Source organism: Ictidomys tridecemlineatus, chromosome 7, assembly GCF_052094955.1.
Source record: "Ictidomys tridecemlineatus isolate mIctTri1 chromosome 7, mIctTri1.hap1, whole genome shotgun sequence".
NCBI lineage: Eukaryota > Metazoa > Chordata > Mammalia > Rodentia > Sciuridae > Ictidomys > Ictidomys tridecemlineatus.
This window is the reverse complement of record NC_135483.1, coordinates 56,098,423-56,114,326: the sequence shown is the minus strand read 5'-3', so window position 1 is coordinate 56,114,326 and position 15,904 is coordinate 56,098,423. Positions and strand designations below refer to the sequence as shown.

The window sequence follows — 15,904 nt, the reverse complement described above, 5'->3', positions numbered from 1 at the left end:
GGAGGTGCAATATTCGAGGCACTAATGGGTAGTTGTGGAATATAATCAAGTAACCAAAAGGGATATTATTATTATCTAAGTAGGATGCTTGAGGTGGAGAGAGGTTCAGGACCAGGACTTGACCTTGGAGGTCCAATGGTGGGGTGGCAAATGAACAAAGGGTATGATACAGGTAACTAAAAGATTTGAAGAATGAGCCTGCTCTTTTACTACCCTAATTGGGTGAAGTGGTGATTTAGAAATCACCTCTGAAAAGATTTGGTGAGTCTAGTTTCATGATTTTTTTTCTCCTCCTCTTCCTTCTTCCTCTTCCCCTTCCCTTCCCTTTCCCATTCCCGTTTCCCTTAGCCTATCTCTCCCCTTCCCCTTCTTTCCCCCTAAGTATTAGAGATCTAACCCAGGGCCATTCACATGCTAGGCAAGCACTCCATCACTGAGCTACATCCCCAACCTATTTTCATTTTGCCTAGAGACAAGATCTTACCAAGATTCTCAGACTGACCTCAAACTGTCAGTCCTCTTGCTTCAACCTCCCTAATAGGGTTAATTCTGTCTTAAACAAGAGTAAGTACCCATCCCTAGCGTGCAGAGGAATGAGGAGTCTCCTTTGTATCATTTATCCTAGAATGAACTCTTTGATCCTCAAATTGAATTTCTGTGTTAACACCTGGTCTAGCAGTGACTAGTATCTGACAGCATCTCAGGGGGAAAAAAAAGTGCCATCAAAAATTTTTTTACAAACTTTAACTCATTCTTCCCAAACAGGAAATTGTTAAAACTCTCTTTATGATCACAAGAGAAATTTGAGCAGTGAAACCAACAAAGGCAGCTACTTTTTCACACAGGAGAAAACAAATTATTTTTATATTTAACATAAAGATGAATGTGCCAATGTCAGTTCCTCAAAATTTCTTTAAGGTGAGATACACATACAAATAACTAGAAATAACTATTTGTATTTTGTACATATGCATTTATAATCTTAAAAAATACCAACACTTAATGATCGCCAGCCAATTTAAGAAATAGCATGTTTCTCAGAGGTATCTACTATAGTTAATGGTTTATTTCATTTGTTTATAGTTTACCATACATATACACACATATGTATGTATATATGTATATATGCATATATAAGCAATAAATTATTTTGCCTTGCAAAATTTTTACTCTCTATAAAGGAAATGTTTAGTAGATGACCTTTTACCAACATTATGAACATTTCTATAGCTCAACACTATGAGATCTACCCATGTTGACGCCTCTAGTTGTAATCCCCTCAGTGTCACAGGTGTATTGTATTCATGGTGTGAGTACACCGTCATCTATTTATGCATTCTAGTGATGATCTTAGGGCTCATTTCTTTTTCAAAAACATGTTATGAAGAATAATGTTTCTCTGAATACTCTCTTATGTGCTTTCTTGTGTTCCTGTGAAATATTTTCTCCTAAATGAAAAGTAAAATTTCTGGCTGCAGGGTGCATATCCCTTTGTCTTACAAAATAATGCCAGATTTTTTTCAAAGTGGTAGTCCAAATTGTATTCCTAAGAGAGTGGTTCATGAGTTCCCATCGCTTCACTTTCTTATCAAAACTTAATATCGACAGGTTATTTATTACTTTTTATCATCCTATGAAGTGCACAACAGTATTTCATTTGTATCCCTTATTACTATTAGTTCCACAATCTTTTAGTGTTTTTTATTCTGTATAAAAAGATTCTACTCTCTTTAACGTAAAAGTTTCTACATTGTATATTTAGGTCCTTGATTGCTTGATCTAGTTTTCATTTAATTTTTTTACTCACCCTTTAAATTCCAGAATAAAATATATCAAAGAATGAAACTTTATAATCAAACACCATCACGATTGTTCCTCATCACACCTTCTAAACAGTGCATCAGTTATTTCTATATTATATGTGCAGAATGGCATCTGGCTGGCCTAGGCTTGCTTGCTTTCTTGCAGTGACAGGGAGCTCATCTATTATTCATCCATTCAACTGTTATAAATTTGTTGTTGTTTTGTATCCATTTCTCTGTAATTCTAGCAATTGACTAGATTTTTCATTTCAGGACAACCTCCCCCACCCTGCTGCTCCACCAAAAAAAAAAAAAAAGGTAAATTGCAAAAATGCCTCCTATCACTACACTTCCTCTGGGCCACTTTCCTTGCATCTCTGCTCCTTAGGGAAAGAGGAGTGCTTCCATTTCCCTTAAACTGGGGCTGGTTTTGTTGCTGATTTTGACAAACAGAAATCAGCAAGGGTAATGGTGTGCCAATTCTGACCCTTGGCTTCAGAGGCCTTGTGTGCTTTGGCCAACTTTCCTGGGACACCTGCCATTCCCTGAGAAGAAACCTCAGCTAGCATGCTACAAGACTGGAGACCACCTGGAGCAGAGAGGTGTCGCCTCGGTTTTGCCCATGCTTGACCACCAACCCATAAAAGATCAGTAGCTAGGACTGTCAACACATGAGAAATTATAGTGGCAATCACCTGAAACCATAGATCCTTGCCGAGACCAATCTAAATTGACACACAGAATTGAAAACTGAATACATAGTTTTTTTAAGCCACTGAATTTTAAAGTGGTTTGTAGCCATAGTTAACTGATATAAAGATAAATTCCCTTTCTACATGACAATCTTTACATCTGTGATACAAAAAGTATTTTAATGCTGACTTTATTCAGGAAAATACCATTTTAGTTCAATATCATTTTCTTTCAAATTTGATTATTCTAACATGTATTCAGGTTACCATGAATGTCTTCAAAAATATGTAATTATAACTTTGAAATTCACAAATTAACATGAAAATAAAATACCATAGATTTAGTTCACTGAGTGATGAAGCGGAAGAGCACAAACCAAATCCCAAGTCTTTGACACTAAAGTTCACACAGAAATAAAATTATTTTTACAGTTGTGCCCAAGGTTCACAGTCCTGGCTACATATTAGAAACATTTGGAGAAGTTTGTAAATTGCCAGTTCTCAGACTTCTTCCCAGGAAAATTCAACAAGCATCTCTGGGGCGGGGGGAGTTGTAGGCAGATAGTCTATTGATGTGATTTTGTTTATTTAAAACCCTTCAGAAGATTATAATGATGAAAGCCGGAATTATGCTCCATTGCATTAGGCTTGACACTTACAGTGACACTGCTGATACTTATTGTGGCTTAGGTGACCCTTTAATGGTTTCCCTGCTGCCATCTCCAGATTCACCTCGCACCTTTCCTCCATTCTTTCATGGATTATTAGCATTCCTTTAAAACAGCTCCAATGTTTCAAGAAACATCCAGCTGTGAGAGTATGTAGAATCTACACTAGCACCATTGATCCTGTTGATTTCATACTTGAATTTACCCCAAACTTGCTTGCATAACCTCAAGTCCTTTACTTCCACAAAGCCACAGCATCCTCATGGGTGCAGTAAGTAGGGAGCTTTGTCTTATCCACGATCTCACAGTATTTTTAAGATGTAATATGATTCTAAAGATCTTCTACAATTTGATGAAACTTTTAATTGGCAATAAACGAACAGCTTACCACAGAAAGCAATCAAATAAGGATCCCCAAATCAGTGGATTTTCTGTATTTCACTGCCATCTATTGGATTTCAGCTGTATCCAAAATGTTTTCAGTTTGTCACATGCAGATCAATTCACATTAAACAATCCCGTGGCCCTCCTTTTTCCCCTTGAGGTCACTGAACTATGTTTATTTTAAAAAATTTTTTGTTTTTGTTCTAGCTGTATGTGATAGTAGAATGTATTTTGACATTATACATACATGGAGTATAACTTGCCATTATTATGTGGTTGTACATAATGTGGAGTTATGCTGGTCATGTAATCATATAGGAACACGGGAAAATTATGTCCAATTTATTCTACTGTCTTTTTTATTCCCATCTTCTCTCCATTGCCTCCATTCCCCTTTGTCTAATCTAAAGTACTTCTCCCCTTCCATCCCCTCTAATGAATCCTGTGACCTTATAAGTAAAATGACATTTCCCTGTATCATCACATGATACTGATTCTAGTGGAATGACTAAATATCCCGTTTAAATATATATATATATATATATATATATATATATATATATATATATATATATAAGATATCCACTCTTCCTATCTATGATAGTTAATGTTCATTCACAATGAGGAACTAAGACTAAAAGGGTACAGTTATGAAAATACCAGATAAGGATGGTATTTTATATATTTATGGTATGCCTTATAGAATATTTAAGTATAAGTAGGCAGGATCAAATGCAATGGTGCACACTTATAATCCCATCTACTTTGGAGGCTGAGGCAGGAGGATCATAAGTTCAAGGCCAGTCCAGGCTCCATAGAAAGGCCCTGTCTCCACATAAAAAATAAAAAGTGCTAGAAATGTAGCTCAGTGTAGAATGTTTGCCTGGCATGCACAAGGCTCTGTATCTAATCAGTCCAGTTCCCCAAAAAGAAAAAAAAATGTAGGCAGATTTGTCAACGTTGATGCTTAAGATTTTTGGTGGAAGGTATGAATGAGAACTAGAAATGTGAGAACTAGGACTAAAACCTTGAGAAACTAATTTTTGAAAAATAAATATATTTTTCCACATGAGCTACCACTTTAATAACAGTCTTCAAACAATTTGACAGGTGTCATACAACAATAACCTGAAGTCTCTGTCAGAAGGCAGACAATAAAAACTTCCTCTTTACTTACTGAACATTTTTTGAAATTATAATACATTCTAAGAATAATAGGGAACTTATCTCTTTCCCAGGCAATCTCTTATATTCAACTTAAAGGAAGTGTGCCTTTTTCTTACATAAATTTTATATATATATATATATATATATATATATATATATATATATATATATTGTCTTTCTTTTTTTGTTGTAATTTTTTTATTGGTTATTCAAAACATTACAAAGATTGCAGAATCACATCGGTTACACGTCCACATTTTTACATAATGCCATAATAGTAACTGTTGCATTCTGCTACCTTTCCTATCCTCTACTATCCCCCCTTCCCTCCCCTCCCCTCCCATCTTCTCTCTCTACCCCATCTACTATAATTTATTTCTCTTCTTATTTTTTCCCATTCCCCTCACAACCTCTTATATGTAATTTTGTATAGCAATGAGGGTCTCCCTTCATTTCCATGCAATTTCCCTTTTCTCTCCCTTTCCCTCCCACCTCATGACTCTGTTTAATGTTAATCTTTTCCTCTTGCTCTTCCTCCCTGCTCTATTCTTAGTTGTTCTCATTATATCAAAGAAGACATTTGGCATTTGTTTTTTAGGGATTGGCTAGCTTCACTTAGCATAATCTGCTCTAATGCCATCCATTTCCCTGCAAATTCCATGATTTTGTCATTTCTTAGCGCTGCGTAGTACTCCATTTTGTATAAATGCCACATTTTTTTTTATTCATTCATCTATTGAGGGGCATCTGGGTTGGTTCCACAGTCTAGATATTGTGTATTGTGCTGCTATGAACATCGATGTGGCAGTGTCCCTGTAGTATGCTCTTTTAAGGTCTTCAGGGAATTTTTAAGAATTTTACACAGAGAAAAAAAAAGCACATGTCCAATTAGTAAGTACCATTTTTTTAACGGACTTTCTTTTCTCATTGGAATCTTTGTTTAATATCAAATGACTCTCTAAGTAGGCATTTATTTCTAACTTCTCTATCAATCTAACTATCCATCTTTTGGGGCCTGTTTCTCTGGAGAACTCTGAAAGATACATCTACTTTAATAATTAAACATACATGTAAATTTTCATGACTTTGTATTAACCCATAATTTATTAGGCATTGCATTAAGAACACCAGCAACCAAAGGGAAAAAAAGTGAACTTTATTTGAAATAAATGACCTTCATGCACCAAAACACCTATAAAGAAGTAAAAATAAAGTAAAAACCTACAGAATAAAGAAGGTTATATTTGCAAATCACATATCTGATTGGGGCTAGTATTCAGAATATGTAAAGAATATTTACTGCTCAGGAAGAAAAAAACAGAAACCCTAATTTAAAAATAGCTAAAGTACCTGAATAGATATGTCTCCAGATAAGATATACAAATGGCCAATGTCTTGGTCCATTTTCTGTTTTTATAACTGAATGCTACATACAAGTAGTTTATAAAAATTAAAGGTTTATTTAGCTACCCATTGTGGAGGTCCACATTTGAAGGGCCACATCTAGTTAGGGCCATCTCATGGTGGGGACTCTGCGAAGTCCCAAGGCAGCCCAAAGCATCACATGGCAAAACAGCCAGTGAGCTAACTCAAGTCTCTCGTCTCATAAAACTGCTAAGGCAATCATGGGTGCACCACCTATATAACCTCATTTAATCCTAATTGCCTCCCACATACCATTAACTTATGACTTTGGTGGCTGAATTTAAAACACTGGAATTCTAAGAGATGCATCCAGACCACAGCAGCCCATAAGGATATGAACAGATGCTCAACATCATTTGTCAACCAAGAAATGCAGATGCAAACCACAGTGGATGCCTGTTCACAGCAGCTAGAATAGCTCTAATTTAAAAATGAAAAATAATAAGTGTTGGTGAAGATGTGGAGAAATCATTACCTACAACGTTGCTGGTGTTAAGTACAATGGTGCAGCTGCTGTAGAAAACAGTTTGGCAGTTCCAGAAAAGTTACACACAGATTTAGAATGTTACCAAGAAATTCCACTCCTATGTATTGAAAACATGTATTTTATATGGATATAATTCACATATTTAATTTTCTTACATTTAATTATCATAATATATTTCATTTCATATGATGTTGAAATCATATCTAACCACAACTTGTATGGAAATACTCATTGTAACATTATTCATAATATCCAAAAAGTGGAAATAACCCAAATATCCTTTAACTGCTGAATAAATAAATAAAATGTTGTATACACATATAATGGAATTTTATCCAGGAATTAGAAAAATTGAAGCACTGATGACATACTACATTACAGATGTTGAGTTAAAAGATCAGATTCTAAAAGAATTGTATGATTTCATTATATAAAATGTCTAAAGTAAGTGTTATGGTGTAGGTATGAGATGTCCCCCATAAGTTCATGTGGGAGACAATGCAAGAAAGTACAGAGATAAAATGGTTGGGTTATGAGCACCTTAACCCAATCAGTATATACATCCATTGATGTGGATTAACTGGGCAGTAACTGTAGGCAGGTGGGTGGTGTCAGAAGGAGGTGAGATATCTGGGGTGTGCCTTGGAGGTTGTTGTTTTGTTTCCAGTGAGCACAGCTCTCTCTGCATCCTGATTGCCATGTCCTGAGATGCTTTCCCCCTCCATACCCTTCTGCCATAATGCTCTACCTCAACTTGGGCCCAGAACAAAGGAGTGGACTGACACCTCTGTAAGGATGAGCACCAAATAAACTTTTTCTCCTCTAAAATTGTTTCTGTCGAGTAGGTCACAGCTGACTAAAATAGTAAGCAAATTCTATTTATATGAATATTAGTGATTACTAGGAGATGGGGGAGGGGTTAACTCAGAGAAACTGATAACAATCATGGATTTCTTTTTGGGACATGAAAACTTTCTGGAATGAAATAATGGTGATGCTTGCATAACCAAGTGAATATAATACAACACACAGAATCACACATATTAAAGTGATTAATCTTGTGTTATGTGAATTTTATCTCAATTTTAAGTGAAAAAAATAAAAATAAATAAATAGAAGACAGGAAAATGCAAATTGTAACAACAATGCAAACCAGTATACATCTCCCATAATGGATAAGCAGAAAGACAATACATATTTCTGGAAACTCCTGTGCCTGGTTGGAGAGTAAATCTGTTCAAATCCTAGAAAAAATCTTATTTTGAAAAATTCCAATATTGAATATACATCTGCATGGAGGTATTGGCATGAAGAGATGTCAAACATATAATATGTGAATAAAAGCTGATTACTAAAGATACATGCAGTGCAGTATATCATTTATGAAAATTTCCGTATGATGAAAATACACCATCTACTATGTTTATGTGTACACATAAGTGTATCAATAACAAAAAATCATAAATTGAAAACTCTGTAACGTGGAATTTCTGAAAATGAAGAAAAGGAACGGTGTTGGTCCTCACCAACAAAGGAACTTTGTAAAAATTTGTGTAACTTTTTTTTCCAAAATAAAGGAAGAAATCTTCCTATTTTAATAAATCCGTTTTAATTGCATGGTGAAGCAGTGCTATTTTCCTTCCCACTTGAACACAATAATTTAAAATCAGAAGCAAAAGCACATGTTCACTGCTAATAAGCCTCCCCAGGCAAACTAAGGTCATGTCTTTCAATAACTTGAGCAACATCAGCTGATGAATAGAGCAGCTGTGGCCTATTCATGTGAGGGAAAGCAGCTGGCAAATGTGAGAAATTGGAAGAACTCTGAAAACCACCTACATGAGTTGAATGGACAAGATAATTCCTAAGCAAGAATTTGTAAATCAAGGTAGAGATAGCTGGAAAGTTGCCTCTTTGATTTTAGAAAGGAAGGTCAATATATTTGGAAAATAAGTCCATTTGTCAATCCCACAACTCTAAATCTACTTGTCAGAATAGAACCTTGAACAAACAGGTTCTAAATCTACCACTTTTTTTGATCTGCATCTCCTGAACTGCTAAGGATATCAAACAATTTTTCATATTTTTTGCCTCTTGCATTTCTTCTTTTGAGAAATGTCTATTCAGTTCTTTTGACCATTTATTGAATGGGTTATTATTATTTTTGGTGTAAAGATTTTTGAATTCTACATATTCTGGATATTAATCCCCCATTGGAAGAGGAGCTGGCAAAGATTTTCTCCCATTCTGTGGGCTCTCTCTTCACATTCTTAATTGCTTCCTTTGCTGCACAGAAGCTTTTTTTACTTTGATGCCATTCCATTTATTGATTCTTGATTTTATTTCTTGAGTTTTAGCAATCTTATTAAGAAAGCTGGTGCCTATGCCAATATGTTGGAGTGTTTCACTATGTCTTATTCCAATTATTTCACTGTTTCTTATCTAAATATTAGGTCTTTAATCTATCTTGAGTTGATTTTTGGCTTGTCTCCAGTTCTATCCATTTATTGGGAAATGCCATAAAGTCATTCTTCTTAGTTCGAAATCTGTCAAGTGACTGAGAAGCTCCATAGCTTTTCTGCCTTATTCCAGGCCTTCTCAGTCATTGTTTTAAGTTTTACAATGTGTGGTGTGGTCCTCTAGCCACTAAGCATTTTTAAGACCTCTTCCCTCTGCTTGCTGTGTGATAATTTTGCTAGACTTGGTCCTTACTTGGATGTTACTCCTCATGCATCAATGCCTTAGTATAGCCTAGGAAATACTCAAAAAGGATTTGCTGAATAAATGAAAAGACTGCATACATGACTGATTGAGTCATTTTAAAAGGACACTATGTACATGAAACTCCCTTGGTGATATCATCATTTGACTATGTAAATTTGAAGTTCCATAAAGTAGGTAATAATACAATTTGCATTACTTTTAGTCATCCTTTCCTTCCAGAAATAAAATGCTCCATTTGTATCTACATGTTTTGGTTTGGAAATGTTCTCCAAAGGCCCATGTGTTGAATGCTTGCTCTCCTTTAAGAGGTGGGGCCTCCTATAAGGAAGTCAGGTCATTTGGGTGCCCTCAGAGAAAATATTGGGACCCTAGCCCCTTCTGACTCTTTCTTTGCTTACCAGCATCATGAGGTGAGCAGCATTGATCCACCACATATTCCCTATCATGATATTCTGCTTCAACCAAGGCCCAAAACCAACGTAACCAACCAACCACAGGCTGAAACTCTAGAACTGTGAGAGAAAATAAGGCTTTTATGTTATTAAGTTGATTTTTTTTCATGTATTTTGCCTCAGTGATGATCAAATACCTGTTATTTTCTTAATATCTTTACTGTTTGGGCAGAGCTTTTTGTGATGAAAAATTTTGGATTGAAAAAGTTCACCTTTACACATCATGACTTGTATTTTCCCATAATTATCCTTCACGTTAGCATTCAGTTACATTCAATATTTCTATAATAGTTTAGATGTTCAGAACATGGAAAATGGGGCAATACGGAGCACTCATGTCCAGTATATATTTGGCTCTCAGTGAATATTTGCAGAATTTTAAAACACAGAATTGTGTGGATGGATTCTACCTTTGGCATTGTCCTTAAAAATAACTTCCCCAGTACATAATATTTAATGCTACTTTTACTGCCTTTATGGCATCTTTAATTCATCTATCAATATACAATATATTTTGACATGTTATTTAAAATTGTGAATTGACCTTCCTAAAGTATTTTCTACAAATAAAAAATATTTATTGAAAAACAGAATTTTTTTTTCAATTTCTTTTGTGTGCGCAGGGGGCGGGGATCAAACCCAGGGCTTCATGCATGCTAGGCAAGTGCTTTACCACTGAGCTATATTCTCTTCCTGAGTTTTCCCCTGCTTTATCCTGCATTTTTCATCATATAACTATGAGTGGCATCATTCTGGCACTTTATCATTACTTTAGTGTTAGTGTTTTTAAAAATATTTTTCTTCTGCTCTTTGGCATCCCTAATACATTGTTTTAAATACTATAGCTTTAGAATAAATACTGCTTGATATGACAAACTTAGACTTGCTTTTCTCAAAACACTATTTATTATTTCACATAAATTCTAGAACTATTTTATGAAATTTAAACAAAATTATCATGAGATTTTACTAGAAGCTGCATTAAATTTATAGTTTTATTTTTTGGAGGGTGGGGGAATAGATCTATTTACTCCATTGAATATTTCTGTATAGGAACATATTTCTCCAATGATACAAGGTTTTCCCTATGTAGTTGTATAATTTTAATGGCTTATTCCGGTAGGATTCACATAGTTCTTTTTATGTGTATCCCTAAATGTTTTCCTTATGCTATTTAACTGATATTATTGTTGTTGAATAGGAAAACTATTGTATTTTGTATAATCATTTTGCAACTGGTATACTGACCAAATTGCTACTATTTCTAAAACTTTTATTTTTTTTTATATGGGGTCATCAGTAAATAATTATTATTTTTCCTACTCTTATCAATATTTTTTACTATTTGTGTCTGTATCAGATGATTGTTTTAGGTAGCATTCCTGGAATGATTATTCAAACTAGTAACAGAAGGAGGAAGTCTTGGCTGGATTTTCTCAAGGAAGAAACTTCTATGCATTTACCAGACCACAGTTTTCTTCTCCTTCGTGGAATACAACTAAATGGTATTATCCACCCTTCTTTGCTCAAAGAATTAGAAGGGATATAGTAAAAACGATATATACATCATTTCAAAGCCTGTTCCTTAAAATCTTCCCAAGTGATCTCCCTTACTCTTTCTTTCTTCCTAACTGGGGCTTAGGAATGTTCCAATTCCTCACTGGATTTCAGACCAAAAAACCACTGTCTGACTGCTGACTCTGCACTTAGTGAAGAGCTGCTGACCCAAACTACTGGGCTGAGAACTCTCATGGGGAAATGGTGTATGAGCAAATTTTATTGGGTGAGTCACATACTTGGAGGACTGCTTGTTATAGCAATCATCACATCCTGATTATCACACTTATTTTAGTGGTGATGACACTAAGTCAAACCTGTAAACATAAACTTAGCAGTTTGTTTGAAACAGGATGTTCCAAACCATCCTTTAACTCTTACTGAATTAGTAAATTTCTAAAATCAATCTGAAGATGTATTTAAATGAGGATGTGGGGGGAAAGGCACACTTATACATTGCTGGTAGAACTGCAAACTGGTGAAGCCAATAAGGAAAGCAGTATGGAGAATCTTTGGAAAACTGGTTATGGAACCACCATTTGACCTAGCTATCCCACTTCTCAGTCTATACCCAAAGAACTTAAAAACAGCTTATTACAGGGACACAGCCACATCAATGTTTATAGCAGCACAATAGCTAAACTGTGAAACCAACCTAGATGTTCTTCAGTAGATGAATGGATAAAGAAAATGTAATATATACACACAATGGAATATTATTCAGCATTAAAATAGAATAAAATCATGGTATTTGCAGGTAAATGAATGGATTTGGAGTATATAATGCTAAGTGAAGTTAGCCAATCCTAAAAAATCAAATGCCAGATGTCTTCTCTGATTTAAGGATGCTGATTCATAATGTGGTGGGATGGGGCATGGGAGGATTAGATGAACTCTAGATGGGGAAAAGAGGAGGAAGGAGAAAGGAGGGGGCATGAGGGTAGGAAATATGGTGGAATGAGATGGACATCATTACCCTAAGTATATGAATGAAGACATGAATGACGTGACTCTACTTTGTGTTCAACCAGAGATATAAAAAATTCTGCTCTATATATGTAATATGAATGTAATGCATTCTGCTGTCATATATAACAAATTAGAATTTAAAAAGTGAAAAAAATCAAGATTACCATGTAATTTCTTTCAAGTATTTTATTTTATGATTAATTATATGCAAATATTGCCTAATGTTCAATCATTCTGGCATATTAGAATAAAAATTCCCTGACCATTCTGAACAATTATTTTAGTGTATTGCTAAATTCAATTTGCCATATTTCATTTTGAAATTGAAGACTCAAATTGTCATATACTTTGACCTATTGAGGATTTTTTTTTGCCAATTTTAAATAGTTTTATTTAAGACATTGCATTTTCCATTTGCAATACAGTGCTTATAAAGTACAATGTTATTTTCTTTACCTGTGTACCTGTTCTATATGCAAATATTGAGAATGCCCAGTAATTTTCTATAGAAGCAACTTTAAATTTGCTACAAATTTGAGCCCTTCCATATTTTACTGTGCAGAACAATGCTACATTTGTATTTGGGCTAACTTTATCAATCTCTTCAATAGTGGGCCCAGAGGAAGTACCACAAGAGAGGTGACCCTCCAGGATTTCCTCCTGGCAGGCCTCCTGCGCTCTGGAACAGCTTGGCAATGGTGGGGTTGCAGATCAGCTCTTTCTGCTGATGTTTAATTCTTCCTTCTCTGCAGTCTGATTCTTTTTTTTATGTTTTTATTATTTATTTATTTTTTTATTGGTTGTTCAAAACATTACAAAGCTCTTGACATATCATATTTCATACATTAGATTCAAGTGGGTTATGAACTCCCAATTTTACCCCAAATACAGATTGCAGAATCACATCGGTTACACATCCACATTTTTACATAATGCCATATTAGTAACTGTTGTATTTTGCTACCTTTCCTATCCTCTACTATCCCCCCTCCCCTCCCCTCCCATCTTCTCTCTCTACCCCATCTACTATAATTCATTTCTCTCCTTGTTTATTTTCCCATTCCCCTCACAACCTCTTATATGTAATTTTGTATAACAATGAGGGTCTCCCTCCATTTCCATGCAATTTCCCTTTTCTTTCCCTCCCACCTCACGTCTCTGTTTAATGTTAATCTTTTCTTCCTGCGGAAAGCTGGGAATGGAACCACCATTTGATCCAGCTATTGCCCTTCTTGGACTATTCCCTGAAGACCTTAAATGAGCGTACTACAGGGATACTGCTACATCGATGTTCATAGCAGCACAATTCACAATAGCTAGACTGTGGAACCAACCCAGATGCCCTTCAATAGATGAATGGATAAAAAAAAAATGTGGCATTTATACACCATGGAGTATTATGCAGCACTAAAAAAATGACAAAATCATGGAATTTGCAGGGAAATGGATGGCACTAGAGCAGATTATGGTTAGTGAAGCTAGCCAATCCCTAAAAAACAAATTCCAAATGTCTTCTTTGATATAATGAGAGCAACTAAGAACAGAGCAGGGAGGAAGAGCAGGAAGAAAAGATTAACATTATGCAGTCTGATTCTTATCCAGCCAGTCAATGATTTCATTACATTTGTCAAAATCTTGCATTTGTCTTCATCATTTATCTTGCCTTGAAGTTTCTCATCTTCAACAGTCACTTTCATGTTGAATGCATAAGACTCCAGCAAATTCTTGGATGACATATTGTCCCTCTGCTTTTTGTCTTCAGCTTTGTACTTTTAAGCTTCCTAAGCCAGGTTCTCAATGTCCTCCTTGCCTGAACAATCTGTCATTAGTGATGGTAATCTTGTTCTTTTTTTCTGTACTCGTATCTATGGCAGAGATATCTAGGATGCTATTGTCATCAATATCAAAAGTGACTTGAATCTGAGGAAAACCAAGGGGTGCAGATGTGCCTGTGAGTTCAAACTTGCCAAGCAGGTTGTTATCCTTGGTTATGGCATGCTCACCTTTATGTATCTGAATAAGCACACCAGGCTGGTTATCAGAGTAGGTTGTAAAGCTCTGTGTCTCCTTGGTAGGAATGGTGGTATTGCACTTAATAAGGACAATCACGACTCCACCAGAAGTTTCAATACCAAGGGAAAGAGGAGTGACATCCAAGAGCAGAAAATCTTGAACATTTTTAGGCTTATGTTCAGATAAAATGGCTACCTGGACAGCTGCACCATAAGCAACAGCATCATCAGGGTTGATACTCTCATTCCATTCTTTTCCATTGATGAAGTCCTACAGAAGCTTCTGAATCTGGGGGATATGAGTAGAACCACCCACCAGTACAATATCATGGATATGTAACTTTGTCTAACTTGGCATTTCAAAGAGATTTTTCTACAGGATCAAGGGTGCCACGGAACAGGATTCAACTCTTCAAATCAAGCACAGGTAATGGAGGTATAGAAGTTGATTCCTTCATAGAGAGAATCAATCTCAGTACTAGCCTGTTTTCTGGAAGAGAGGGTATGCTTAGCTCTTTCACATGCAGTATGGAGACGTTGGACAGCTCTTTTGTTTTCACGGATGTCCTTCTTATGCTTTCCCTTGAACTCAGAGATAAAAACATTGACCACACGGTTACCAAAATCTTCTCCACCCAAGTGGGTGTCTCCAGCTGTGGATTTGACCTCAGTAGTGAAGATTGACACATCAAAAGTGCCACCTCCTAAATAAAAATCAGCACATTTCTTTCAGCTCCAACCTTTCTGTCTAAATCATAAGCAATAACAGTGGCAGTTGGCTAATTGATTATCCTAAGTACATTGAGACCAGCAATTGTCCCGGCATCTTTGGTTGACTGATGCTGAGAGTCCCTGAAGTCAGCTGGCACTGTGACCACAGCAGTGGTAATAGTAGGCCAGTGGTAAAGGTAGGCCTCTTCAATTTCCCTCATCTTTGTCCCAACCATAAAAGATACCTCCTCTAGATAGAAACTTTTTGTCTCACCCTTGTATTCTACTGGATTTTGGGCCTTCCTGCATCATTCACCACTAGTGCTTCATATTAGACTAGACAACAGCATCATCAAATCTCTGTCTTATCAGACATTTGGCATCAAAAAATGTGTTGGGCACATTGCAACCTGATTCTTTGCAGCATCACTGATCAATCATTCTTTGTCAATGACGGTGAAGGAGACATAGCTTGGGATAGCTGGGTTCCCCAATCATTTATAATTATCTCCACTTTTCGATGCTGGAAGACACCCACACAAGAGTTGGTGGTTTGAAGATCAATGCTGACTGCAGGTCCCTTAGACATGATTCCATAGGCCAGAATATTCCGTAGGCCAGAATATACTTTCCAAAAAAAAAAAAAAATGCAAATCTCAAAAGCTGCCACCACATTCAATGATCTGACTTATTGTTTTTAAAATTTCACTTTTCCTTGGTGTTCTTCCTTCACTATATATTTAAAGGTATTTCTATAATATTTTCTCAGGGTTATATTTGCTTTGTATAATCCATTTTTTTCCCAAGGACACTTTATTATTTAAATATTCTATTTCTTTTGTCAGTTTTGGACA

The 15,904-nt window shown here is 35.7% G+C and overlaps 1 pseudogene; it reads right to left on the bottom strand.

The window, feature by feature from the left end:
* Positions 1 to 2,215: 2,215 nt before the first annotated feature.
* LOC101969326 (heat shock cognate 71 kDa protein-like) lies at positions 2,216 to 15,639 on the bottom strand (annotated as a pseudogene).
* Between the last annotated feature and the right edge of the window lie 265 nt (positions 15,640 to 15,904).